We start from the raw sequence: 27,868 nt of genomic DNA, 5'->3' as shown, positions 1-27,868 counted from the left end.
TATATTTTGTCCTTAATCCGCTTTGCTTCGTGGGTTTGTGATTTCTTTGTATGCTCAGTCTGATGGCGTTGTGTTGGTATGTAGTCTGTTAGAATCATATATTGCTGTTCTTTGAGGTTTTGTTGGTTTGATTGGGTTATATCGGTATTGTACGTGTATTAGAATCATATTAATTTGGTATACTGTTCTATTTTGCTGTTTTTCTTTTTGCAATGCGATTTTAAGAGATGAGCTTTCACAGTTATACATTGCTGATTTTACAGTCATTTAGCGTTGAAACTATATTATGAGATGGCATTTTTTTTTAGCACTAATCTTTTGCTTTGTTTATCATGGGAGTGTAAATTTATCTAGCAACATCATGATAGCATTACATTTCCTTTATAAAATCACGGTAAGTTAAGGTCCACATATTCACGGTCCAAATATTCATGGTAATATTTTGACATTGAGATGGCATTATACTTTATTTTTCTGCACTTATCTTATGCTTTGTTTATCATGGGAGTGTAAATTTATCCAGAAACATCATGATAGCATTACATTTCCATTATAAAATTACGGTAAGTTAAGGTCCACATATTCACGGTCCAAATATTCATGGTAATATTTTGACATTATGAGATGGCATTATACTTTTTTTCTGCACTTATCTTATGCTTTGTTTATCATGGGAGTGTAAATTTATCCAGAAACATCATGATAGCACTACATTTCCATTATAAAATTACGGTAAGTTAAGGTATACATATTCGCGATCCACAATTTTCTGACATTTTTCTGGTATAACAACGCCAATTACGAGAGTGGGAGGAAAACCTTTCACCGCAATTTTGGACTGAGTGACGTGGGCTCATTATCTTCTCGTCATGTTGGGAGAGTAATTTTCCTCCACGCCGGAAACAAAAAAAAACAAACATCCACCGCCTGAGCTTCCTTTCTCGTCTTTTTTGTGAGGTTCGCGATGACGACCACTCCGGACAAGTACCGCCACGCCCTTCCTTTGTGTCAGAGGGTCATTTTTATCGCGCCGGGCAATCCCTCACGTCTCTGGGCGCTGGAAAGAGCTGTTTGTCATGGTTAGAGTGTCTGGGTGATGGAGGGCCGAGGTGCGTCATTTCTGTGTGTGTGTCTTGAGGGTGGAGTGTGTGTGTGTGTGGTGGGTGGGTATGTGTCAGGCGTGCGCTGTCATTAGGTACTTTTTAGGGCAGTCTCCCTTCCTGATGCATTGCTTGTCTTCCTGCACGCAATTTTTCACTTTCTTTTTCTTCTTTTGCTTTTTTGGTCTTGTTATTTTTCTTGTTTTCTTTTTTGTTCTTGTTATTCTGCGTCTCCTTAATCTTCTACCGCTATGTTTTGCTCCTTTCTTTCTTCCCTCATTGCTCACTTGCTTTTTTTTCAATTTTTTTTGTCTTCATTTATTTTATTTTCGTTTTTCATCTTTCCACACTTCCTTCCGTCCCTCCTTTCTTACTTCATTGCTTGTGTCATTTATTAATTTTTTTACTCATTCATTTATTTTCTTTTTGTAGTTCATCTTTGCTGCTGCATCTCCTTCCCTGTTTTCTTTCTTCCTTTCTACTCCAGGGCCTGCTTTCTTAATTTTGGCATGTATTGATTTATTTTCTTTTCATATTTCCCATTTTTTCTTCTTTAATCTTTCTCATCCTTTCTTTCTGCCATCTCTGCACCGTCTGTCTTCTTCTTGTCCTCTCTAATTCCTTCTTCCATTTCCTCGAGGTCTGTTTTAACGTCATGTTCATCTTTTTTTTTTTTTATCTTTAAATCTTCCTTCCTTCCCTCCTTCCTTCCTTCCTTCCTTCCTTTTCAATTTTCTTAAATCTCAATAACTCACTTCCCTTTCTCCTTCTCTCCTCCATCCATTTCCTTAAATCTTCCTTACCTCCTCCGCTTTCCTCTTTCCTCCTTAACTTTTTATATTTTTCTTCCTTCCTTTCGTCTTTGTCGTGAAACTTCTCCTCTCTGCATTTTCAATAACTTTCCCTCCTCCTCCTCGTCGACCTCCTTCTCCTCCTTTCGCATCCGTTTTTTTAGAATTTTCTTTCCTTACCTGATTATCCTATTTTTATCTCCCAAGTTTTCTTTATTCTCCTTCCTTTCTCTTTGTTGTGAAACTTGTCTCGTGTTTTTTAGAATTTCCTCGGTATTTCTTCATATTTTCTCTTATGCTCCATTTACGGTCCCAACTTTTTTCTGTTTTCTTGCTATTCGATATAAATTCCCTCCACTGCGTTCATCTTTTTATTCTTCGTCCTATTTTTTTCCTGGCTTTGTTTCTTCATTTCTCGTTTCTTTGTCAATTTCTTGTAATATCCCAGCGCTTATGTCCTCTCTAACCTTCATGCCTTCAAGTTTAGTAATATTTAAGGTACATTTACTTCACTCTTTCTTTCCCTACCCTTCCTCGTCTTCTTCCATATCTAAAACCATTGCCGTCTTTATTTTCGTATGTTTAATCTGATTTTTACGCCATATCTTCCCACTCTCATCTCATTGGTCTTCTGTCTGTGCTTTTTCATCTCAGTTCCCTCTATCATATTCTTTACTCGTCCTCGTCGTCCTTCTCTTCTTCCTCTTCTAACACCATTGCCGTCTTTATTTTTCTATGTTTAATCTGCTTTTCTCTACGCCATTTCATCCTTTTCTCATCTTATTAGTCTTCTGTCTGTGCTTTTTCATCTCAGTTTCCCTCTATCACATTCTTTACTCCTCCTCTTCCTCCTCTTCCTCTTTTCCCGTCCCTATTTTTCTGTTTAATCTGCTTTCCTCTGCGCCATTTCATCCTTTTCTCATCTCATTAGTCTTCTTTCTGTGCTTTTTCATCTAAGTTCCCTCTATCACGTTCTTTACTCCTCCTCCTCCTGTTCCTCTTTTCCCGTCCCTATTTTTCCGTTTAATCTGCTTTCCTCTGCGCCATTTCTTTCCATTCTCTCATCTTATTGGTCTTCTTCTAGTGCTTCTTCACCTCATTTCCCTTACCTAATCTTTACTCTTCCTCTTCCTCCACCTTTATTTTTTGCTGTTTCATCTGGTTTCTTCTACGCCATTTCTTCCCATGCTCTCATCTTATTTCGTCTTGTGCCCGTGCTTCTTCACCTCGGCTTCCCGGTCTTTTACTCCTTCCCCTTCTCCTCAAATCCTCCTTTATGTTCCTTCTGCTCTGTTCAGTTCGCATCGTACATTTTCCTTTTTCATTTTTAAGCTTAACTCCCTCCCCTTAATGTCCCTCGCGCGACGCATTAGCCTGTCACATCTGCGTTCACCGTTTTCTTTACTGTTCCTTCTCTTTTCTTTTCATCGGGGACTGTTGGGAGTAGCTGTAGGGAGCGTCATCATGGTAGGGCGTTATTTGTGCCTAGTTCCTCAATCAAGCTCTCGGAAGTGATGGGAGTAGCTGATGAGAGAGTGTGTGTGTGTGTGTGTGTGTGAGAGAGAGAGAGAGAGAGAGAGAGAGAGAGTACAAAACAAATTTCAACTTTTTGGTTAACAGAGGCATTTTTTGTGACAGTACGCTTTCAGAAAATTATGATCTGTGGAGGGGAGAGAGAGAGAGAGAGAGAGAGAGAGAGAGAGAGAAGGAAAGGAAAGGGGGGAATATCGAACAGTTACTAAAGGGGAAGAAGAGGAAGGAAAGGAAAGAGAGGAAGGGAAGGAACGGATGAGGGAAGGAGACAGGAAGAAGGGTCAGAAGAGTACATGGAAAAGGGCTTACGTGGAGGGGGCGGGAGAGGGGAAATTGACACAGAGGGAGTTACAAGAAGAGGCGTTAGAGGGGAGCAGCAAAAAAAAGGGAAGGGGGAAGCTGTAAGTGGATGAGGGGAAGGGAAAAAAAGGAGAGGGGAACCGAGGAATGGAGGAAGGGGGCAGAAATGGAAAATAGAGAAGGGAAGTAAAGCAAAAAGCAGGAAAAAGGGGAAGTACAGGAAAGTGAAAAAAAAAGAAATGAAAAATGAATAAAAAGGAGATACGGAGGAAGGAAAAAAAAGGGGAGGGCAAAAAGGCAAAAAAGAGAAGGAAAGAGAAGCAAGAGTTAAAAGGAAAAGGAAAGGGAAGTACAGGAAAGTGAAAAAAAATATGAAAGGAAAAATGAATAAAAAGGAGAAAGGGAGGAAGGATAAAAAAGGGAGGGGAACCGATGAATAGTGAAAGGGGAAATAAATAAAAAAAAACAAGGGGAAAGAAGCAAGAGTTAAAGGTAATGGAAAAGGGAAGTCCAGGAAAGTGAAAAAAAAGACAGGAAGGGAAAGGTATAAAAAAGGAGATAGGGGGGAAGGGAAATTAGCTAATGGGAAAAGGGGAGGAAAGGGGAGGAGGTAAAAAAATAAGGTATGGGTGATTAGGAAGGGAAGGGGAAGGGTTGCGGGGAAGTATAGGAGAAGGACCAGTGTATTTAAGGGAAAGGAACGATTTAAGGGAGGGAAAGGGAGAGAAAGGGAGATGGAAAAGATACAAAGCAGGAAAGGGAAGAGGAAGAAGAAGGAGAAAGGAGTAAAGGGGAAACGTAGAAGTGAAAGGAGAAAAACAAAACAAAAAACAAAATCAAGAGGTACGAGATATAAGATGGCTTGAAAAGGGAGAGAAAAAGGGCTGTCGAAAATATACAAGACAGGAAAAAAAAGATGAAAAAGAAGGAAAGGAGGAAGGAGAAAATGGAAACCTATAACTGAAAGAAGAAAAAAATAGAACAGAAATGGGATGAGATATGACAAGACGAAGAAACGACGAGGGAAAGGAAAGGAAAGGGAAGGAAAGGTAAAGGGAAAAGAAGAAAATAACCAGTGAACGGAAGATAGATTCAGGAGAAAAAAATAGTTCAATGGAAGAAGAAGGGAAAACAAGAAAGGAATGAGAAATGACAAGATGGATAAACGAATATGGAAAGGAAAGGCAAGGAAAAGGAAGGGAAAGAGAGGCAAACGAGTAAAGGTGGAAATAGAAAGGTAACAATCAATAAACGGAGGAGAGGGAAAGAGGGAAAAAACGAGGTAAAGGGATAAATTGGATAAAAAGGGTAAAGGGCTAAAAATCACTAAAGGGAAGAGAGGAAAGGAGAAAAGGGGAAAAAAAGAGAAAGGAAGAAAAAGAGCGTGTTTTCCTGGACCGTCCGTAGTTCACCTGACGAAGAGAATAAAAAAAAGTGGAAATAGACTTAATGGAATGACTCAACCGCGCGCGCATGAGAGAGAGAGAGAGAGAGAGAGAATGTGACATGGGCAATATTTTAAAATGAGTGACAGCAGTTTATTCCAGGAGAAAGGCATACAACAGAGAGAGAGAGAGAGAGAGAGGGTGGGGTACTCTTCTCTTTTCTCTCTTTTCCTTATTTTCCTTATTTCGTATATTCTTTCCTCTTATTTTTCGTTTCCTTTCCTTCTTTTCCTTCCTCCCATTCGTCATGTCTTTTCTTTCCTTTCCTTTCTTTCCTTCTGTCTGTCTCTTGTTCTTATGTTCTCTAACTCTCTCCCTCTCTAACTCTACTCGCTGTTTCCCTCTCTAACTCTCCCTCTTAACCCTCTCTCTCTCGCTCTCTTTCCATCTCCCTCCCTCTCTCTATCTCCGTCCCCGCTAAAACTCTGCATTAATTACACTGAAACGCTGCAATTCATCACCCTAAGTGGTCCTGCGATGCATGTGTGGCGCTCTTGTGTCCCCCGTTATGCGTAAAAGATCCGCTTAATGACGTGCAGCGCTTCGTAATCTGATGCCAATTGCCGGTAAAAGGAGTGGGAGGCCGTGCAAGGTTAGGCGAAGCTTTCCCAGGTGGTGGAGAGGCGGGGATGGAGGTACGGTATCTTGAATGGGTGATTGGAAGGAAGGGTGATGGGGTGGAGAGGTAGGGGACATAGGGTTATTGGTTAATTTGATGTCAATTTCCTGGTAAAACGAGTGCAAGGCTGGGCAAGGCTAGGTGAGGTAAGGCGAGGGAGGGCGGGTGATCTGTGTGAGTGGGTGATGGGAAGGAAGGGTGATGGCTTGGAGAGGTAGGGGACATAGGGTGATTGGTTAAGCTGATGCCAATTGCCGCTAAAACGAGTTCGAGGCCGGGCAAGGCTAGGTGAGGTTAGGCGAGGGAGGGAGGGCGGGTGATCTGTGTGAGTGAGTGCTGGGAAGGAAGGGTGATGGCTTGGAGAGGTAGGGGGCATAGGGATATTGGTTAATTTGATGCCAATTGCCTGGTAAAACGAGTGCAAGGCTGGGCAAGGCTAGGTGAGGTTAGGCGAGGGTGGAGAAGGAGGGAGGGAGGGAGGGAGGGAGGGAAGGAGGGCGGGTGATCTGTGTGATTGAGTGAGTGCTGGGAAGGAACGGAAATGGATTGGAGAGGTAAAGGGCATTGAAATATCGGTTATTGTGTAGTTTTATTGTTATCATTTTTAGTATTTGTATTTGTATTAGTATATGTAGTAATTGACCGTTAGAAGCCCTTTAAATCTTCGTATTCAGTTACAAAATGACGTCGCAGTTTGCTACCCTAAGCTAACACCAGCTTCCTGGAGTCTACTCAACAATTCCTATCATACAAAGTTTTACCCTTTATAGTCCAACAAAATGAACATGCCAATCATTCGTCATATCAGAATAAGCTCCTCCTTTCCTCAGCAGATATCGTTTCCTTTCTACTTCCCTACCGCACATCTGACTTTGGCTCTAGTACATAGTTGCCGATAAAAACAATGGGAAGAACGAAGAAAGAGATGAGATAAATAAGTAAAAGAATACGTTGTTATCAGCTTAGCAGACATCGATTCTTTTCTGCTCCCACACTACACATCTGACATTGCCTCTCGCACATAGTTGCCGACAGTTTTTGATTAGTAACAGACTTAGTGGAGATCTAAGAGCCATGGGAAGAACGATGCAAGAGATGAAATAAGTAAGTTAAAAGAATATACTATTATCAGCTCTACACGGGATGTCTGCGCCGCTCCTACAAGTGTTACGCGTTGAGAAAATCCACAGTACAAACAAATCCACTGCTCATAAATGTAAATCGACAAAACAAAACACGATGCTGAATAAAATAATACGATAAAAACACACACGAAAAACACAAACACATCACGCTGCTTCCCTTCAAATTATTAATGTTATTTGTTCGGGATGTATTTATTATTGTTTTCCCTTGGGGGTTGGAATTAATGTTTACACTGCGTCGGGGAATGCTCGGTGACTAGACGCGGCGGGGGAATGAAAAAAGAGAGAATAAGGGGAGAAAAAAGAAAGGTTGATTTATGGCTAAGCAGTTTGTGGCAGGAAATAGGTTATGGCGTGGTGGGATTCAGTTTTTTTTTTTTGTGTGTTTTTAGTGTGTGTGTGTGTGTGTGTGTGTGTGTGTGTGTGTGTGTGTGTGTGTGTGTGTGTGTGTGTGTGTGTGTGTGTGTGTGTGTGTGTGTGTGTGTGTGTGTGTGTGTGTGTGTGTGTGTTATGTCTTGGTGGGGTTTAATGATTTTTAGTATGTGTGTGTGTATGTGTGTGTGTGTGTGTGTGTGGTTACATATACATGGGCCACATGAATAAACAACAACAAAAAAACATTCATAAAAGTTTAAATATCTCATTTCATTAAAATATTGAGAAAAAAATATATATCGGAGTTTAGAATAATCGCTGTACTTTTTATTTTATTTGTGTATCTATATAAATAAAGCTTCCATATAAATACCACGATATGTTTTTCTGTGGTCTGTAGAATTACATTACAAAAATCTTTCCTTTTCCTTCCTTTTCTTTCCTTCCTTTTCTTTCCTTCTCTTCCTTCCTTCCATTCCTTTCCTTTCCTCTTCTTCTTTCCTTCTCTTTCTTCATATTCCCTCTTCTTTTCGACGTTCTCCTTAACTCTCCCCTTCTTTTCTTTTCCTCTCTCTCCGAACATTATCCTTTTATGTTAATTAACTTTAACCAATTATTTTTATTAAGGCGACAGTGAAATGACGGCCAATGATTTTTTATTACGTAAGGATCATTAAAACACACACACACACACACACACACACACACACACACACACACACACACACACACACACACACACACACAGCACCTCATTACCATCCTTATCATAACCTTTTAGAAGAACGAAGTCAAATATTCAAACAGTACAACAAAGCATAACACTATCAGCATATATATACCTAAGCCTTACAAAGCAACACACCCCTATGGAACACTATGTCAGGTGAAACAACAGCACGGGAACACACTGGAACACACTAAACCTCCACTCCAACATCTGACATACACACACACACACACACACACTCACACACTTACACACACGGACACACACACAGGTTTTGGACTCTCCATACACGTCGCCAAAGCCTCCTCTGTACCCTCTGTAGTCTTCCACTGTGTTGCTCTGTAATCCCCTTCTCTCCCTCTCTCTCGCTTTCCTCCCCTGCCGGTGGCCCTCCCCTTCCTCCACCTCTCCCAGAAATACCCTTTCCCTGGGGTGGATGTGTGTGTGTGTTGTATGCTTTTTCTATCCCTCCACTTCATTTTTTTTTCCTCCCATTCCTCTTCTCTTTGCTTTCCTTTCCTTTTTATCAGTTCTTTCTTTTTCTGTTCCTTTCCCAGCCCTTCCTTCCTCCCGTCCTTCATCTCTTTCCTTTCCTTTCCTTTTGCTTCGTATCCTTTTCTTTCCTTTCCTCTCATTTCCTTTCGTTTCCTTTCCTCTCCTCTCCTCTCCTCTTTTCTCTTCTCTCTCCTCTCCTTTCCTTTCCTTTCCTTTCGTTTCTTTTTTTTCTCGTTCCCTTCCTTTCCTTTCCCTTCCTTTCCTTTCCATTTTTCCCTTCTCTCTCTGATTCTTTATATTCCCTTCTCTTTTTTGCGGTTCTCATCTCCCCTCTTTTCTTATTTCCCTTTTCTCTCACTCATTTCTCTTAATATGTTTTCCCTTTTCTTTCCTTTTCTCTCGCATTCTTTGCCATACCTCCATTCCTCCCAGTTACTTCTTGCCATTATTTCTCGTATGTCCCTTCCCCTTTCAACCCCACTTTCTCTTCCCTTTTGTATCCTTTCTCTCCCCCTTCATCCTCTTCTCTGCATCCTCTTCCTCCACTTCCTTCTTCTCTCTCTGTTTCTATTGTTTATATCCTTTTGCCTCTCTTCCTCCAGTCTCTCCTTCCCCTCCTTAATCCCTTTTCCCCTTTCCTTCCTCTTCCTCCTTTTTTTTATTTTCATTCCTCCTTTCACCTCCTCCTCCACTCTCTCCTTCCCTTCCTTAACCTCATTTTCCGTTCCCCTTCTCCTTCCTCCTCCTTCTCCTTTCTCTGTTTTTTTTTGTTATTTTCATCTGTTAAACCAATACTCCACTCTCCTTCCGTACCTTACTCCCTTCCCTTCCCTTTCCTCCTCCTCTCCTCCTCCTCCTCCTCCTCCTCTCAACACAGACACACACATTGATTTGTCGTGAATTGTAGCGACTTTGACCTCGCGACGTGTCATTCTTTGGTGTTATTGTTGTACCACGCCATATGAGAGAGAGAGAGAGAGAGAGAGAGAGAGAGAGAGAGAGAGAGAGGTCTATGACTAAAGTTTGTATACGGAAAAGTAACAGACAGAATCGTAGCTCACAAAGTTGTTGGTTTTGTGTGTGTGTGTGTGTGTGTGTGTGTGTGTGTGTGTGTGTGTGTTCTTTCCTGTTTCCTGTTCAGAAGTAGAAAAAAATCCAGTAATGTATCAAACTATCTATTCATTTGTATTTATTTTGGATTATGATTTTCTTTAGTTTCCCCTCTCTTGTGTGTTTACATTTTCCCCTCATCGATTTTCCCCTCATCGGAAGGAAGTGACGGCCGTGCTTGAAGCCTACCCTTCCCCTCTTCTCTCTCCTCTTTCCCCTTTCCCTTCTTTTTCCCTTCTTTTTTTTCCTTTCTTCCCTCTCCTCTTTCCCTTCTCCTATCTCCCTTCTGCTCTCTTTTCCTCTCCCCTTCGTTCTCTCTCCCCTCTCCCTTCATTTTACCTCTCCTCTCCTTTCTTTTCTTCTCCCCTCTACTTTCTTTCCCTCTCCCCTCTCCCTTCATCTCTCCCCTCTCCCCTTCTCTTTCCCTGCTTTCCCCTCTCCCCTCTTTCCCTCTTTTCCCCTCTCCTCTCTCTCCCTCTCTTTCCCCTCTCTTTTTCTTCTACCTTCCTTTCGTTTCCTCTCCTCTTCCTCCTCTCTCCCTTCTCTTTCCCCTCTCCCCTCCCTTCTCGTTTTCTCTCCTCTTCATTTCCTTATCCCATCTTTCCTTCGCCCTTTATGCAACCCTCCTCCTCCTCCTCTTTCCTCCTCTCTCTTTCCGTCCTTATTCCCCCTTCCTCTTCTTCCTCCTCTTCCTTTCCTTTTTATCTTTCTTCCACTCCTGCCTCTCTCACCTCTTCCTCTTCTCTTTTTTTTTCTTTTCCTCTTCTCCATTTATCACTATCCCTCTCCTTCCCCCCTTTCCCTCTCCTCACTTCCTCTTCTTCCCTTTCGTTCATTCACCTTTTCCTTTATTCTTTTTCCTCCTCTACTTTTTCCTTTCCAACCTGTTTTCCTTCTCTTTTCTACTTTCCTTTCTCCTTTCTACTATTCATCTGTTTTTCCTCCTTCTCTTTCCCTTCCCTTCCTTTCCCTCCCATTCCCCCCACCTTTCCACTCCTCTTACTTTCCCTCGTTTCACTCCCCTTTCTCTTCCCTTTCCCTTCATCTCCCTACCCTTTCATTTTCCCTTCCCTTCTCTCCTTCCTTCATCTCTAGCTTTCCCTCACTTGCTTCCTCATTCTCCCCTTCCTCCTCCTTCCCTTCTCTTTCTCCCTTCCTCACTCCCCTTCCTTTCACACCCCTTCCTCTTCCTTCCTCTCTCTCCATTCCCTTCCCTTCCCCCCTCCCTTCCCTTCCTCCCCGCTGTTTCATGCCCGCCAGTGTGACAGCGTTGATATATTTTCTAACATGTTTTTTTTTCGTCTTTTTCCTATTTTTCCTTTCTCCTCCATTATATATATTTAACTGGCACTTCTCTCTCTCCACCTGGACACCTCCATTACTCCTCACGAAATGCTTTCTCTTCTCCCTCCTCTTCTTCTTCCTACTGAGCCTCCTCCTCCTCCTCCTCCTCCTCCTCAGTCATCCCATTCATATTCAGATTTTCTTTCTTCCTATGTTCTTGTTTTCTTTCCTCCTTCCTTCATTCTTTACCTCTGTTTCCTTATTCTTTCCTTCCCTCTCTTTATTTTTTCCTTTCTTCCTCAGTACCTACCTACCTTTCCTCCCTCCCTCCCTTCCTCCCACCCTCTCCCTCCCTGACCTTCACCTCAAAAAGCAAAACACACACACACACGCACACACGCACCCCCCTCCCACCCAACACACACACATACACAAACACACACATACACACACGCAGATATCAAGAGGAGGTGTGTGCGTGCCTTTCATTCGCCGGACGTGAAAAATGGAACAAGAAATATTGGGTGAATGTGCGCTCTTGCGGGACAAAGAAAATGGCCTGAAATTTCAAACTGGTCGGGAGCGGCGGCGGCGGGGAGAGTTGTGTGTTTGTAATGCAGGATTGGGAGACCTGGATGTTGTGTAAATGTGGGGAGATTGGGAGGGAAGAGGAGGGAAGGGGAGATGGAGGAATAGGTGATGGGTATGAGAGAGAGTGATGGGTAAGTTTGTGGGGAAAGGGAAAGGGAAGAGAAAGGGAGATTGTGGTGTGGGAAGGTGGTGTTTCTGTGAAGGGGTTAGAGAGGAGTGGGTGCGTGTGAGGAAGGGGAGAAAGAATAGAAGGTGTAATGGGTGGGTGCATAGGTGAGGTGTGTGTGTCTGAAAGGATGAGGATACGAAAGATTGTGGCATAATATTAGCGGCGAGGAGGCAGAAGTTGAAGAGATAGATGGGTCTATATGTGTGTGAGAAATCTTGATAGTAGGATTAGGGTATTGATGCGGAGGTGACGAGGTTTGGAGGTTGTAAATAAGTTAATGGCGAGGTTATAATGCGTTTGGGTGTGGTTGAAAAGAAAGTTTGCCGAATCCTCTGCATACTCCTACTTTTTTCTCATTCTGTGTTCTTTGATAAAGCACTGGGATCTTAATGCGGAGATGTCTTCGTTTTGAGTCTGTAAATGAGTTGGTTCCAAGGTTTCAAGGCGCTGGGTGTGGCTGAGAAGTATATAAATAGTTTGTCCGAATGATCTGCAGTCTCCTTACGTCTCTAATCCTTTGATCCTTGATAATGCACTGGTAATCTTAATACGTTGTGAGGTAGTAAATGAGTTAGCTCCAAGGTTTTAATGCGTTGGGAATGGTTGGAAAGAAAGGTTTGCCGAATATTCTTCTCAGACTCCTATGCTCTTCCTCTTCCAATGTTCTTATTCATATGTTCTTCGATGGTGGTATGAGGGTATTGAGGAGAAGGTGACATGTCTGTGAGGTTGTAAGTGAGGTAGTTCCAAGGTTTTAATGCGTTGGTAATGGTTGGAAAGAAAGGTTTGCCGAGCATTCTTCTCAAACTCCTATGCTCTTCCTCTTCCAATGTTCTTATCCATACGTTCTTCGATGGTGGTATGAGGGTATTAAGGAGAAGGTGACATGTCTGTGAGGTTGTGAGGTAGTTCTAAGGTTTTAATGCATTGGGTGTGGCTGAGGAAAAAGTTTGCGGCCAGGCATGGTGAGCGGAAGACCAAGTGCACGTAAAGGGAGGAGAGAGAGAGGAGAGAGAGGTGGTATTCAGGGTGCGTGAGTGGAGGGAAAGTCTAGTTTTTGGAATGCCACGAAAAGTTTGCTGAAAAAAATAGGAATCTAAAAGGAAACTCCAGAATATTTGCGGACTCCCTTCCAAGCTTTTTACTCCTTTTTCTTTTCTCCGTGCACTGACTGGTCAAGATCTCGTTTTTTTCTCTTTTTCTTGCTCGTGAAACTCTTAGTCAGCCAATTCCGTCTTTGTGAAGAGCTCTTCGTCGTAATGGAAATGTATACACCGAGGAATATATTATTATGAAGGTGTTTCAAATAAGATGTTTAATAATTAAACTCGGCGAAGTAAAACATGTAAGAAGCAAGTTAAAACGTGAAATTGCAGCGTCATTTTTATAAGTTAATTAGTCAGGGAGGAGGAGGAAGTCTTTGAATAAATAGAAGTCATAAAAAGAATATATGTTAGTGGGAAAATTAGAATATTGAGCAAATTTTTGAAAACTATGAAATTATTGTGAAAAAAGGAGTTCTTTGATATTTCCCATTAAAAAAGACATTATTTTTAATATACATTATTATCATTACTATTAAACTTATTATTTTTTATTACATTAGCACTGACAAAAGAAACCAAGAGCTAATAAGGTTAACAGAGAGAGAGAGAGAGAGAGAGAGAGAGAGAGAGAGAAATTAAATTAGATGTGAAGGTGTAAATGTATTAAAATTAGATGGGCCACCTTTGTCGCGAAACTTTTTCTCTCTCAGACGCTCGTGAAAGAAAATTGCAAGAATACATTAAAGAACGGAAGTGCAATGCTGATAAGAAAGGAAAAGTGCCGCGCCAGGAGAGAGAGAGAGAGAGAGAGAGAGAGAGAGAGAGGGAGAGGGTTAGAGGTCGAGGCAGAGACAGACACACACAGATAGACATACAGAGAAATAGATAGCTATAAAGACAAAGACAGAGAAAGAGAGGCAGACACACTCAAATAGACATACAGATAAAGGCCAATACAGATAGACATACAGACAAACATTTACAGAGACATTGGCAAATAGATAGACAGACAGACATACAGAGGCAGGATCAAATACAGGAGCAGAGACAGAGAGGGAGGTAGACACAGACAGACACACAGACTGCCAAATATAGAGTCAGAGAGAGAGAAAGACAGACAGGGAGAGATTAGGGAAGGGCAGTAATAGGATAGCCAGATACATTATTAAACCCAGAATCAGATGCACCCAGTCTCAGCGGCTCCTCCTCCTCCTTGGTGCAATGACAAAGGAAGGAAATGGAATCACCCTCAGACACAGACGTAATGGTAGCTGCTGCAGGAGTGGTGGAGTGGTAGGTGGCGGGGGTGCGGAGTGGAGGCAAAGAAAAAAGTATGAGTGTGATAAAAAGGAAGAAAAAAAGGATAAGGAAAGGGATATTTGATTACTCCTTTGTTGCTGCTGCTGGTGGTAGTGGATAGCGTTCGTTCCTTCCCCTTCACGGTCTGTTGTTTTTTATTAGCAAGTGTGAATGCGAGAAATTAATTGGAATAGAAGTTTGTTGATGGTTTGGTTATTCGAGTTCGGTTTCTCTTTTAGCGGACAAAGACGAATGAGTAAGTTTGTTCGCGTTTTGTGTTTGTGTGATTAATTAAACGCTTTGATGACTGAGAGAAGAAGAAAATGTAAGAAAAAGTAGTTGATATTTGTTTCTCCGAGAATAAACAAATAAACTAGTGGAAAATTAAGGAAATTGAGTTGGTTATTTGATGTTTATATGTTTTAGAGGACAAAGACGTATGTTAGTGAGTTTGTTCGTATTGTGTGTGTGTGTGTGTGTGTGTGTGTGTGTGTGTGTCATTAAACGCTTTGACCACTTATAGAGAAGAAGAAAAAAAATAATGTAAAAAGTGGTTTATTTTTGTTTCCTTGAGAAAAAGAAATGAACCAGTGGAGGAATATTGGATTCTACATCGTTCGTGTCTTGACAGTGTAGTATTCTCTGATGAAATTGAGTTGTTGGTGGCAGTTTTGCGAAGGGAAATTTGTAGTAACTCTGTGTCTTTGTGATCTCACTTTGAATTTGGGGTGAGAATATGAAAGTTATTTATTGTGAGTTGATTTTTCTTTTTTCTTATTATTATTATTGGCATTGATAGGTAGGTCACTTACTGGACGATGATGGATATGTGAATTGCATTTTTTTTAATATTAGTTTTCATGGTTATGTAGAGTCAGTTTTAACGTGTGTGTGTAGAAAATTGTCGCTGTCATTCTTGTAAATTTTCGTTCGTTTTACTGTTTGGAGTCAAGTATTTCTCACACACACACACACACACACACACACACACACACACACACGAGCCCACACATTTCGTATATTGCTTGATGGAACTGTTTGGCTTTCTCAATCTACCTCTCGGCGCCATATGACCCTGCAGCTCCGGCGCCAAGAATAGAACTCCCCAATAATCATCATCATCACTCTACGTCTCTGAACTCTCTCCCTCTCACTCCCTTACTTCCTTCCTCCCTCCCTTCTTTCCTTCTAACTCTCCCTGCCTCTCTCCTTCTTCTTTGTTTCTTTTCTACTCCCTCTCTTCCTTACCTTCCTCCTTCCCTACTTACTTTACTACATATCTTCTGGAACTCCTTCACTCTCTCATCCTCCCCTCTCTTGCCTTCCTTCTTTCCTTCTACCTCTCTCTGCCTCTGTCCTTTCAGTCAACCCATTTCCTCTTCTTTGTTTCTTTTCTACTCCCTCTCCTCCTTACCTTCCTCTCCTTCCCTGCATACCTTACTACATACCTCCTGGAACCTCTCACACTCTCTTCCTCCCCTCTCTTGCCTTCCTTCCTTTTCTCCATTCTATTCTCTACCTCCACTCTTTCCTCTATTTTATTCGCTATTATAATATCCCCATCCTTTCCTTCTCTTCTTCTCTTCCTTTTCTACCTACCCTCCTCTATTATCTTCCCTATTTACCGTCTATCCTCCATTCTATCTATCTCCCTTCCTTTTTCCATTCTATTATCTCTCTCTCTCCTACTCTCCTCTTCAGCGTCACTCCCTTCCTTTCCGTGACTTGCAAATTGAGGCACGCGGCATTTATCAAGTCAAATCATCATGCATCTATTGTTTTCCGTCCTCAGCGTGCCGTGAAGAGTAGCACTCGGCAGCGCGGCTCATACGTAGGCAGAACGGTGCGCGGGAAAAAAAGAATTTGTGAATTGTAAATGTTGAAATGTAGACAGAAAGAGAGATCATAAGACAGAGGCAGACAGACAGACGAACATACGGACAGACAGACAGACAGATGGACGGACGGATAGAGAAATAAGACAAAGACAGTTAGACAGACAGACAGACAGATGGACGGACGGATAGAGAAATAAAAAGACAGACAGACAGGCAGACAAAGTTCACTGGAGGAATTAAACTTGTGAATTGCAAATGTTGAAATTGAGACAGACAGAGAGATCGAAAGACAGACAAGAAACAGATATATACAAAAACAGATAGACAGACAGACGGACACAGACAGACAATTGAAATAAAACTTGTGAATTGTGACTGTTGAAATGAATAGAGAGAGACAGACACACAAAGAGATACGCAGATAGTTTTCATGTAGACAGACCAGGCAGGGCAGAGGGGGAAAAAGGGTTGTTTGTGATAGAGAGCAATAGAGGAACACTGAAGGCCTCGCATCGTTATATAGAAAGTGCAGATACGTATTCGAAAGCAAGGGAAAGCGAGCATTGTTAAGTATTTAGATTTGACGATGTATTGCGACGTTATTTGAGAGAGAGAGAGAGAGAGAGAGAGAGAGAGAGAGAGAGAGAGAGAGAGAGAGAGAGAATATGGAATACCGAGAACAAAACAGACATCGTTCCGGATCACAATTTTGTCGTTTTGATGTATAAAATAAAACCGTGCGTGTGTGTGTGTGTGTGTGTGTGTGTGTGTGTGTGTGTGTGTGTGTGTTAATGTATTTTTCCTCTCGTTAACGGTTAATATCAGTAATTGTATCACATTTCATACCATTTTAGAAACATAATTTGTATATAATTAACATCATGAATGGCAAATTTTAACGAATGGCAGATTTTAATTCTCTCTCTCTCTCTCTCTCTCTCTCTCTCTCTCTCTGTTTACGGTTTACAATGTTCCATAAAATTTAATTCCCCACGATTTAATACAACAAGAAAATCGCGTGCCAATAACCGCTACCTTGTAATCATCACCCGGCGATTAATCACAGAAAACGGGACTTCAAAGGTGACCGTACGGGGGTGACTCGAATCATTTAGCCCGAAGTGAATTAGATGTATGAAAAAGGAAAAAGAGATTGAAGACGAGACGGGACGAGCGAGAGAGAGAGCGAGGGAATTAATCATAAAGGACTTTGATCGGCGGCGTGATAGAGAATGACGAGAGTGGAAGTAATGGGAAGGAAAGAGCCGGTAAAATAATGTTAAAATGATGGAGATGAAGAGAGAGGGAGGTAGGGGGAGGGGGTGGGAAGGGGAGAGAGAGAGAGAGAGAGAGAGAGAGAGAGAGAGTATTCAAATCGAGGTCCAATGCGGATATGGGAGCGGCAGATGGTTGGGGCATAGACAGACGGAGGCCGGCGTCGGATATACGAGGGAAACTTCGCAGATAAAGCAAACAGGGTGGAAAAAGATGGGACAGCTAGATGTGGAAATGTCTGAGGCGCAAGATGGAACGCGACCCAAATTTTTAAAGAAGGAAGAAAAAGAAAGTGAAGCATATATATGAAATCAACCCAAAATATTAAGATGAAAGTAAAGGGAGAGTGAATTAGATGTTTGGTACGCAGTTTGAGTTTGGGAATGAATGAAATAAGTGTGTCTTATTAGTCGGGATGGATTGGTATTATTAGGTTAATTGAATAACATGATAAAGAGTGGACGTATCTCACACACACACTGAAAAAGAGCTTATTCCACGTCTTTAGAGGAGAAATGGTATTGTAAGGTAATTTTCAGGTATTTAAAAGCTTTGGTGTCCTTTAAAAGCAGTGGTCAGTTGATGTGTTTCTACTCTGTTGCTCTACTATTGAATATGATCGGAATTCGGATGGACGGAGCTGAGAGTCGGTCACCTCGGCTGTCCAAACACGCCGCACTAACCTCCACTAACCTGCTGCCCGCCCAAGAAACACACGCACACAAAGCAGATCCATCAACCTTAGCATGTAACTGTGATGGTCCTGTATTGTTCCTCTGTGTATGTGAATGAATCGGCATAACTTTTCAGTGTAGACAGCATCAGCTTTAAACTACGGCGGTTCGGTTCGGTTCCTCTATGCTTGTTGGTAATTCGTTAGAAGTTTAATTTTTGACATGTTTATTAATGGAAATTCGGCGTTATTATAGAGCGTCACACGACTCGAGTTCTACATAGTAACGTCACACGACTTATTTGCTTTGGTTTTACATGGAATCAAGCATAAAATTTCTAGTTTATACAATGAGGTGTCGGACATGTTTTTTTAGCGATAACTATGAATAAAATACAGAAATAAAAAGGAATTACGCGTCGCATGATCTTTATTCCTTATTTATTCCTTATTTAAAGTCTCAAAGAAAGCAAAGAATGTCCTCCTTGTGATCAGTTGTATCATTCTATAAAAGACAAACACGATCAGACAGTAGTAAAGAGCAGACACAGCATTTTCCAGTAAGCCGACATCCAGCAGCAACACGGTATTTCCCGGAACATCTTAATCTCTTCCCGAAGTAGACAATTACTAGAATCAGAAGAGACAACCAGTCGCCGAAACGCACGCTGCTACTCGTCTCTTACAAAGTCGCCTTCATTCCCAACCAAGAGTCTGGCGGGCGGAGAGACGGCTTGAGGGGATTAAGAAGAATTTGAACTCTTACGGAAAAGCGAACAAACATAGTCTTTCTTATCTTTCTTAATAAGTAAACCATGTGTGACAAGCAAGGCGCCACGCTTACACACACACGCACACAGATATACGCACACAAACACGCCTACACACACACACACACACACACACACACACACACACACACACACACACACACACACACACACACACACACACACACACTTCTTCCTTCTCATCCTTCTCTTCCTCCTCCTCTTCTCTCCATCCTTCTCCTCTGCCTCCGCCTCCTTTCCATCCTCCTCCTCTGCCTCCTCCTTTTCCTCCTTGTCCTTCCTTCAGCTCTCAACACACCCACACACATTTCCTCCTCCTTCTCTTTGTCCTCTTCCTCCCTCTCCACGTTCTCCTCTTACTCCTCCTCCTCCTCATATTCTGTCTTATCCACATCCCTTTCTGTACATTTTTCCTTTTTTTCTTTTTTCCTGGATTCCTCCCACCACCTTCCTTCCCTCCGATCATCTTTCCTCCATCCTTCCCTCCTTCTCTCCATTATCTCTCCCTACCTCCCTTCCGTATCTCCTTCCCAAGCCTCTCCTTCTCTTCTTTATATATACACTTCCCTCAACTTTAACCTTTTAAGAGAGAGAGAGAGAGAGAGAGAGAGAGAGAGAGAGTTTACCATATGGTTTAAAGAGCACTCGAAGCTATTTTTTATTTATTTTGTGTGTGTATTTCGACGTTTTTTTTATTTTTTTTATTTTTCTGTTGGTTGTGAGAGATGTGGGCAAACGAACAAACAAACAATCTCCCAAACACACACACACACACACACACACACACACACACACACACACACACACACACACACACACACACACTCGAAAAACAATATTACACCCCCTCCGAGTGTTGACGAAAAAAACCCAGTAATTAAAAGTTGTCCGTATACATTTATCATAAACTCACGAGGGGGGGAGAGAGAGAGAGAGAGAGAGAGAGAGAGAGAGAGAGAAATGGTATGTTAGCACGAAGAACCAGAATTGACCATAGCGAGATGACATGAGAGGAAAAAAGATAGGGATAGAGAGGGAATGAGGAACAGACGGAGAGAGAGAGAGAGAGGGGAGAGGGAATGGAAGAAGAGAGACAGGGATGATAAGAAAACAGGAATAGTGACTGAAGAAGAGGAGCAGGAGTAACTAGAACGAGACGAGAAAAGAGGGGAGGAAGAGACGAAGAGAGGGATGAAGGGTATCACGAATAGAATGCGAGAGAGGGAGAGAAAGGAACAGAGAGACAGGGTGAAGGGGAGAGAGAGAAATGGTATAACAGCAGTAACGATAACAAAGAAGAACTAAGTCTGAATACAATGAGATAAAAGAGAAAACGGGAAGAGGGCGGGAATGAGGAATCGAAAAAGCGAAAAACGGAGACGGGGACAGAGAGAGGTGGGGGTCGATAAAAGGGGGAGTGACGCGGGGCACCACCAGTAGTAACACCAGCGTCAGGGGTGATACACGTTGCTATATTTTACCTGTCCAGCTTTACATAACCGGAGGCAATATGTTGGTCGGCGTGACGGGTTGAGGCGGCGGCGGGCAGGGAGAGGGAAGAGGGGGAGGATCGCAGTGGAAGAGAGAATGTATATGGGGTGGATTGGATAGGTAGTGGTGGGTGTAGTAGTAGTAGTAGAGGTAGAGAACTAGAGTGGAAAGTATGTGGTTGATTGAAAAAGAGAATGTAGGATTGGGTTATAGGAAGGTAGGTTGGTGATGCAAAGATTGTGAGGAGAAGGAGAAGAGAGGAAAGAGGGATGGAAGAGAGAGATAATGTGTTGAAGTGGATAGGTAATGGAGGTAATGATAGAAGATAAAGTTGAATAGGTATACTAGAGATACAGAGACAGGTAGAGTTAGATAGGTATTGGGAGGTAGTGAATGGAGATAAAGAAGAATAGGTAGAGAGAGATCTGGTGATAGGGAGTGAGGTAAATTTAGATAGGTATAGAGCTTAGTATAGAGTTAAATAGGTAGTAGTAGTAGTAGTAGTAGTAGTAGCGGAAGGTAGAGATAGAATGGAAAGTACGTGGATGACTGATAAGAGAAAGACAATGGGTAGACAGGTAGATAAGTAGATGAATGAATAATATAAATAGTTAACGTAATAGCTGGCTGCAAGAATCACCCATAAACTTTTCCCCCTTTTCTATTTACCTTTGATATTAAACGCCCCTGCCATTGTTAACTTCACCCAGAATGACGAAAAATGGCATAGCGAGCAGGCGGGGAATGGGTACAGCGATGGATTGCAGAGATATACGAGGATTAGCGAGACCTGTAAAAAATGGCCGTAACACGAGTTGAATTGGCGGTGTGCGGGGAAAATGTGAGAATGATGGGAGGTTTGCGTGAAGAAGGAGAAAGAAAAAGAAGAGGAGGAGGAGGAGGAGGACAGAGGAAGGAAGGTATAGGAATTAGAAAGAGTAGTAGTAGTAGTAGTAGTAGTAGTGTGAAAAGAGGCGGAGGAAGAGGAGGTGGAGGAGGATATTTTAGAGGGAGAAGAAAGAGTACGAAGGAAGATGACGAGGAGATGGAAGGCGAGGAGGAGGAGGAGGAGGAGGAGGTGGAGGTGGTGGAAGACGAGAAGGAAAGTGTGTTGGAAAAAATGTTCTGAAAGTGGAAAAAATGCGAGACGTAAAAAATAAAAGGAAAAAAAGAACAAATATAAAAGCAATATTTTTTTTTTTTACCGTCTAACGCTTTGAGGATGGACACCACACACACACACACACACACACACACACACACACACACACACACACACACACATGCGAGGTAACCTAAAACACTTGGTGGAGGAGGAGGAACACAAAGGAAGAACAAACAACAGCAGAACTGATGGTCCTTACGAGGCTGTTTGTGACAAGCTACACTAACTATCTAATCAAATCTAGGAATCATTTTTGTTATTCTACGTTGAAACCGTTCTGACTTTTCTACGTCTTTTCTGCAATAGGGAGACCAAAACTGTACACAGTATGTACTCTAGATGGGGTCGAACCAGCGAATTATACAGTTTTAATATAACTTTTTCCCATTTATACAGTTTTATTATAACTTTTTCCGATTTATTATTAGAGACTCGTCCGATGAAGCCAACCAATTCGTTTGCGGTTTTAAGTACCTCTGAACAATGGTGACTGGGCTTTAAATTGCTTGATAGAGTGATTCCAAGATCCTTTTCATTACTCACTGCAGAAAGTTGTTGGCCATTCATTACGTACTGAATGCGAGGAGGAAGAGTTGGAGGTGGAGGAGGAGGAAGGAGGAGGAGGAGGAGGAGGAGGAGGAGCAGGAGCAGGAGGACTCTACACTTTTTCCTTTTATCTCGCAAGTTTTCGCAGAAGGTATCGCGATTTTTGGGGTCAGCTTAGTGTGTGGCGAGGAAAGTTGCCGACGTGGAGAAGGAGGAGGAGGAGGAGGAGGAGGGAAAGGGAAAAAGGGAGAGGACAACGAGAAGGAATAATGCAAGTTAACAATGATAATACCAAAAGTAATAGTAAGGCTCCTAATCATAACACAATAATAATAATAATGATCAAAATAATGATAAAGAGGAGGAGGAGATGAAGGGGAAGAAAACACGAGAAATAGGAGAAGGAGAAGAAGGTGGAGGTATGGAATTTGGTAGGAAGAGAAGAGGAGAAGAGGAGAGAGGAGAGGTTAAAGGAAGGGGCTCAGGAGGGGACTGATAGGATGGGGGGAGAGAGGAACCCCTTGAGAGGCAGCCCTAAAGATGACCAGCCCGTTAAATGGTCCTTCACCGCTGGCTGACCTGCTGACCCGATCTGACTGACTTGCTGACTTGACTTGCTTACGTGCCCTTCCAAAACTGACCTAACTTGACCTGCTGACCTTGCCTGATCTAACATAACTTAATCTGATTTGACCCGCTGACTTCAACTGCTGACCTAGCCTGACCTAATACATTTCTTTTACGTTTTTTAATATGACGCTTGTAGGCTGGTAGGTCTGGTGGTGATTACAGTGACGCTATCTTGCTTGGCTTATGTTGGCCCCCGCGCTGGTACACTTAGCAGGCCATTTAGTCAGGAATTTTATGTTTATTTCCATTTTTCTTTCTCTTTCACGTGGAGTATCAAGTTCTCTTCCTCTTCTTAAATTTTGTGTGCTGTTTATTTAGCCTGGCACTTCCGTCTCTCCCTCTTATCTTGTTCTTTCTTCCTCTCTTTCTTATTTCTCCTCTCTTAGAGCTCTTCGTATATTCTTTTCGCTCTGTCTCTCCTCGCTTGCCCTCTCTGATATTCTCTTTCTCTTTCATTCTTAACTTTTGCCTCCCTGTTACCCAAGCCACGCACTACATCTTTCTCTGCTCTTTATCTCTCTTTCTTTGGCCTTTCGTTCCTGTTTCTTTATACAGTAACATTTCTCTTTTGGTTTTTATATTTAGTTTTCCTTTTTATCCAAGCCATTTTTTCGTGCTCCTGTTTACCCCTTTCGTTTCACTCTCTCTTTTATGGTTTTCTTTTTTATGTTCTCTGGTTCTGTTTATATTTATCATCTTTATTTTTTCTTCTATACTTTTTCTTATATTCGTGCTTTGTATTTCGTTTTTGTTTACTTTGTTCCGTATCGTTTTTCTTTGATTTCTTTCATTTTTAGCCTCTTCTGTTTTCGACTTTCTTATTTTTATATAGTTTTTATCTAGTTCCCTTTCTGCTTTCCCTCTTTTCTTCTCGTTTTTTCTCCTACAACGTTTTTCTCCATTGTTTTTACATTTTGCTTTTTTTCATTCTTCCTTTCTTTTATCATGTTTCTTTTTCTCGTTTCCTTAATTCTTACCTCGTCTCTCTCATTCTCTCCCTAACTCTCAGCTACTCTACCTATATGTCTCTCTTCTCTTTCCTAACATTCCTTCCTTCATTCTTTTTCACCTCCTCCTCCATCATTTCTTCTCTCTATCTTTTCTTTTACTTCACTGCCTTTCTTTCATCACACATTCCTTCCTCTCCCTCTTCATGCCTTCCTTCCTTCCTTCCTTCTTTTTTCTCACTTTTTTCCTTCTCTCTCATTCCTTGTCTCTAGTCTCTATCTTCTCTCTCTCTCTCTCTCTCTCTCTCTCTCTCTCTCTCTCTCTCTCTCTCTCTCTCTCTCTCTCTCTCTCTCTCTCTCTCTCTCTCTCTCTCTCTCATTCCTTGTTAAATGTGTGTGTGTGTGTGTGTGTGTGTGTGTGTGTGTGTGTGTGTGTGTGTGTGTGTGTGTGTGTCCTTTCGTTATTTTCTCTTCAATGTCTCGTGTTTCCTTTTATTTCCTCTCCTGTCCTCCCCTTCCTCTTCCCCTTCCTCTCTTCCTCCTCCTCCTCCTCTATCTCCGTGGTTCTCGTTCTCTTTATGGTCCATTTTCACTCCCCTTCTCTTCTCCTTGTCGTCACCTTTCCTCCTCTTAACCCTCCTTCATCATCTTCACCTTCTTTCCTCCTCCTCCTCCTCCTCCTCTTAATCCACCTCTTCCTTCACCTCCTCCTCTTCCTCCTCCTCCTTTAATTTTCACCAGCTCCTTTTCCTTCCCAATCCTCCATCCCTTCCCTCCTCTTTTCCTCCTCCTCCACCTCTTCCTCGTCTTAATACACCTTCTCCTGCGCCTACTCTTCCTCCTCCTCTATTCTCACATCCTCCTCCTCCTCCTCCTCCTTGGCACTCTCGCTCATGGCACTGGGTCATATAAATTCCTCAGGCCTTGGCACCCCCTTAATCAAACAGAGGAGGAGGAGGAGGAGGAGGTTGAGATGGTGATAAGGAGGACAAGGAGGTGGTGGTGGAGGAGGAGGAGGAGGAGGGGGAGGAGGAGGAATAAGGAAGAAGATAGTGAAAGGGGGCATCTCTCTCTCTCTCTCTCTCTCTCTCTCTCTCTCTCTCTCTCTCTCTCTCTCTCTCTCTCTCTCTCTCTCTCTCTCTCTCTCTCTCTCTCTCTCTCTCTCTCTCTCTCTCTCTCTCAGCTTCATCTCATTTTCCCTGGGATTAAAAAAAAGGTAATTAAAACACAAAGAAAAAAATAATGCAGACTTCTTCTTCTTCTTGGACAAAACTAAAGAAAATGCTGCTGTCTTTAAGTGCCTGGAGGAAACGAGGGAGAGAGAAGGAGGGAGAGAGAGAGGGGGGGGGGGGGGAAGGAGAGAGAGACGGTAGGTAGCAAGGTAAGGAGAGGGAAGAGGCCAGAAGGAAGAGAGAGAGAGAGAGAGAGAGAGAGAGAGAGAGAGAGAGAGAGAGAGGTAATAGGAGTGGGGGTAGGGAGGGAAATAGAAAGATAAATAGGAAGGGAAGAGGAGGGAGAGGATAAAAGGAAGGAGGGGAGGCAAGGAGAAGAAGAGGGAGAAGGAGAGAGAAGAGAAGAGAAAGGGAGTGAATGAGAAAGATAAAGAAACAAGGAATAAGAGAGAATGAAAGTGGGAAAAGGAAGGAAGGCAAGAAGGGAGACACAGGTAGAAGAGAGATGAAAAAGAGAAGGAGAGAGGTGAAGAGACAAGGCATGGAAGAGGAACAGGAAACGACGAATAAAGAGTAGTAGGAGAAGGAGAGAAAAAGGGAGAGAGGAAAAGGAAAGACTGAGAAAGGGAATGAGGAAGAGAAGGAAAGAGGGAGGGAGGAATGGAGAGACGGAGGGGAGGAGGGAGAGAAGAATTTTGGAATGAAAGAAGGACGGAAATTAGAAGAGAAATACCGAGAGAGAGAGAGAGAGAGAGAGAGAGAGAGAGAGAGAGAGAGAGAGAGAGAGCATTTTATTTTTTTTCCTTGTTCTCTTTTGAATGCAAACGCGAAATACATGCATGAAATTGGAGGAACATTATAAAAAAAAAAAAGACAAAAGGACCGTTACACCTCCTTTTTTTCTTTTGTTTTATTACAGTTTTGAATGTAAATATCTTTGAAAAATCTGGACTGTCTTTTTCTTTCTTTTCTTATTTTTCTTTCTGTGTATTTTTCTAATTCCCCAAAACCCCGAAAATGTTGGGGCTCTTTGATTCCTCTTCACATATCCGCCTTTCCTTTTTGTCTTCTCTTTATTTTGTATTTTCTATAACTTTTATTTCCATTACTTTTCATTCTCTTCATTCTTGGCGTTATTTTCCCCTATTTTCTATTCTCTTTCTTATTTTCACTTTTTCCTACTTTTTATTTTTTTTTCCTTTTTTATTTTTTTCGTTTGTTCATTCTTTCTTTATCCTATTTTCCACTTCTCCTTCTCTTATCTTTATTCTCTTGCTCTCTCTTCTATTTTTATTATGTTATATCTTTCTTGCTTCTTCCTTTTGAAGTCTCTATCCCCCAAAACTGTTTTCTTAAAATCGTATGTCATTCATTTGCCTCCGTTTCTTATTTATTCATTTGTTTTCTTTTCTCATTTTCATCAACCTTATTCTCATAGCCTTTATTTCTTTTTTCTTTTCCTTTTTTTCATTAATTTTCTGCTCCTGATGTCATATGCAGTGTTGAGTTTTCATTGTTTTGTTCTTTATTTTATTCTTTATCATCAATCGTTTGTTTATTTTTTTTCACTTTCCATTTCTTTTCTCATTTTTCATTTCCTTTTGCACTCGTTTTTGTCTCCTTAAACCCGCTAGCAAGTCTTTCTCTTTTCTGCGTATCATTTCTCAACTTTATCATCAATCGTCTCTTTTTAACTTGTTTTTCACTTATTTCCATTTCTTTTCTCATTTTTCATGTCTTTTTGCACTCATTTCCTCTTCTCCTTAAACCCTCTAGCAGTGCATTTTCAACTGCCACTCCTATCTCTTTTCTTTTTAATTTGTTTTTCATTTCCTTCCATTTCTTTTCTCATTTTTCATTTCTTTTCGCACTCATTTTTCTTCTCCTTAAACCCTCTAGCAATGCATTTTCAATTGCCTCTCCTTTCTCTTTTCTCCTGTCATTTCTCAACCACTCATTTAATTTAGGTTATTGGCTTTGGCTTTTATGTTTTCCTCTATTTCTTAATTCCCTCGCCTTGCTAAACCTTTCACTATTAGCATCCAATTTTCTTAATCTATTTTCTCTTTCCTTCTTTTGTAAACGGCCGAGACTTTCATCTGCACAATTTTCTTCGTTTTCTTAAGAATTTGCCAAGCTTCTATTTCTTCCCTCATTTATTCCCTCCTTTTCGTATTTATTTATTAGTCTCTTCTGTTGTGGGTTATTTTATCTTCATTTTCTCTTTCAAAACCACTTTAATTTTATCTCCGCCTCCCTCTTATTCTTCCTTCCTTGCTTCCCGTTTGTTCTTATCCATTTCATTTGTTTTTCATATTCATTTATTAGTCACTTCTGTTTTGGAGTTTTGTGTTTTTCATTTTCGCATTTAAAATCATTCCACTTCTTACCTCACTTCCCTTCATTTCCATTATTCTGCTTTCTCTCATTTATTTTTCCATATCTCCATTTTCCTTCATATTTATCTATTAGTCACATTTTTGTACTTTTCCATCATCATCTTCGCTTTCAAAACCTATCCACTTCTGTTTTCCTTCTTTTACCTTCTGTTGTCTTCCCTTTTCTTTCCTGTTTTTCTCTTTGATTCATATTAAATTAGTCACCGTTCATGTTTACCAGTATTCTCTCATTCTTTTCCCCTACAAAATCTTTCTTCCAATTACTTCCCTTCACTTTTCACCTCCTCTCCCTCCCTCCTCTCTCTCTTCCCTCTCTCTACACCTCTTCTCTCATCCCTTTTACCCATTCCACAACTATTCCCCTCTCCACCGACTTTCTTCTCTCACACCCTTCTCCTCCTCCACTTCCCCTTCTCCTTCACCCTCCACTCAGTTCTCTCCCTCTTTCTAGCTCTCTTCCTCCACTTCGTCTCCGTCATCCACTCGTCCCTCGTCCATGCTTTCTTTTCCTCCCCTTTGTTCTCTTGTTTGGGAGGTAAATATCCTTCTTCAGTGAACCGTCTCTGAGTCTATGAATAAAACAGTCGAGTAGATGGGAACACACGCTCACAGTTAGACAGATAGATAGATAGGTAGGTAGATAGATATATACCCTTTTCTCCTTTATTTCTCTTCTTTTTCTCTTCTTCCTATATAGTGGACTCTTCTAATCTTCCCCGGTCATCTGTTTCTTCTCATCCTTTTCTTTATATTATTTCCTTTCCTTCCATCTTACGTATAGTTTTATCTCCTTTTATTCTCCCTTCTAACCTTTAACCTGTCATCTGCTCTCTTCTTTTCTTCCTTCTTTATTTATCTTAACATTTTCTTCCTTTCCTTCCATCTTACGCATAGTTTTTTTTCTTCCTC

The 27,868-nt window shown here is 41.6% G+C and overlaps 1 protein-coding gene across 6 annotated transcripts in view; it reads right to left on the bottom strand.

Moving 5' to 3' along the window:
- LOC127002421 (zwei Ig domain protein zig-8-like) overlaps positions 1 to 27,868 on the bottom strand; it is a 107,688-nt gene that overhangs the window by 21,587 nt on the left and 58,233 nt on the right. The window lies entirely within an intron of this gene.

This window comes from Eriocheir sinensis, chromosome 1 (assembly GCF_024679095.1).
Source record: "Eriocheir sinensis breed Jianghai 21 chromosome 1, ASM2467909v1, whole genome shotgun sequence".
NCBI lineage: Eukaryota > Metazoa > Arthropoda > Malacostraca > Decapoda > Varunidae > Eriocheir > Eriocheir sinensis.
Note: the sequence above shows the minus strand (reverse complement) of the source record. Positions and strands in the feature narration are given on the sequence as shown.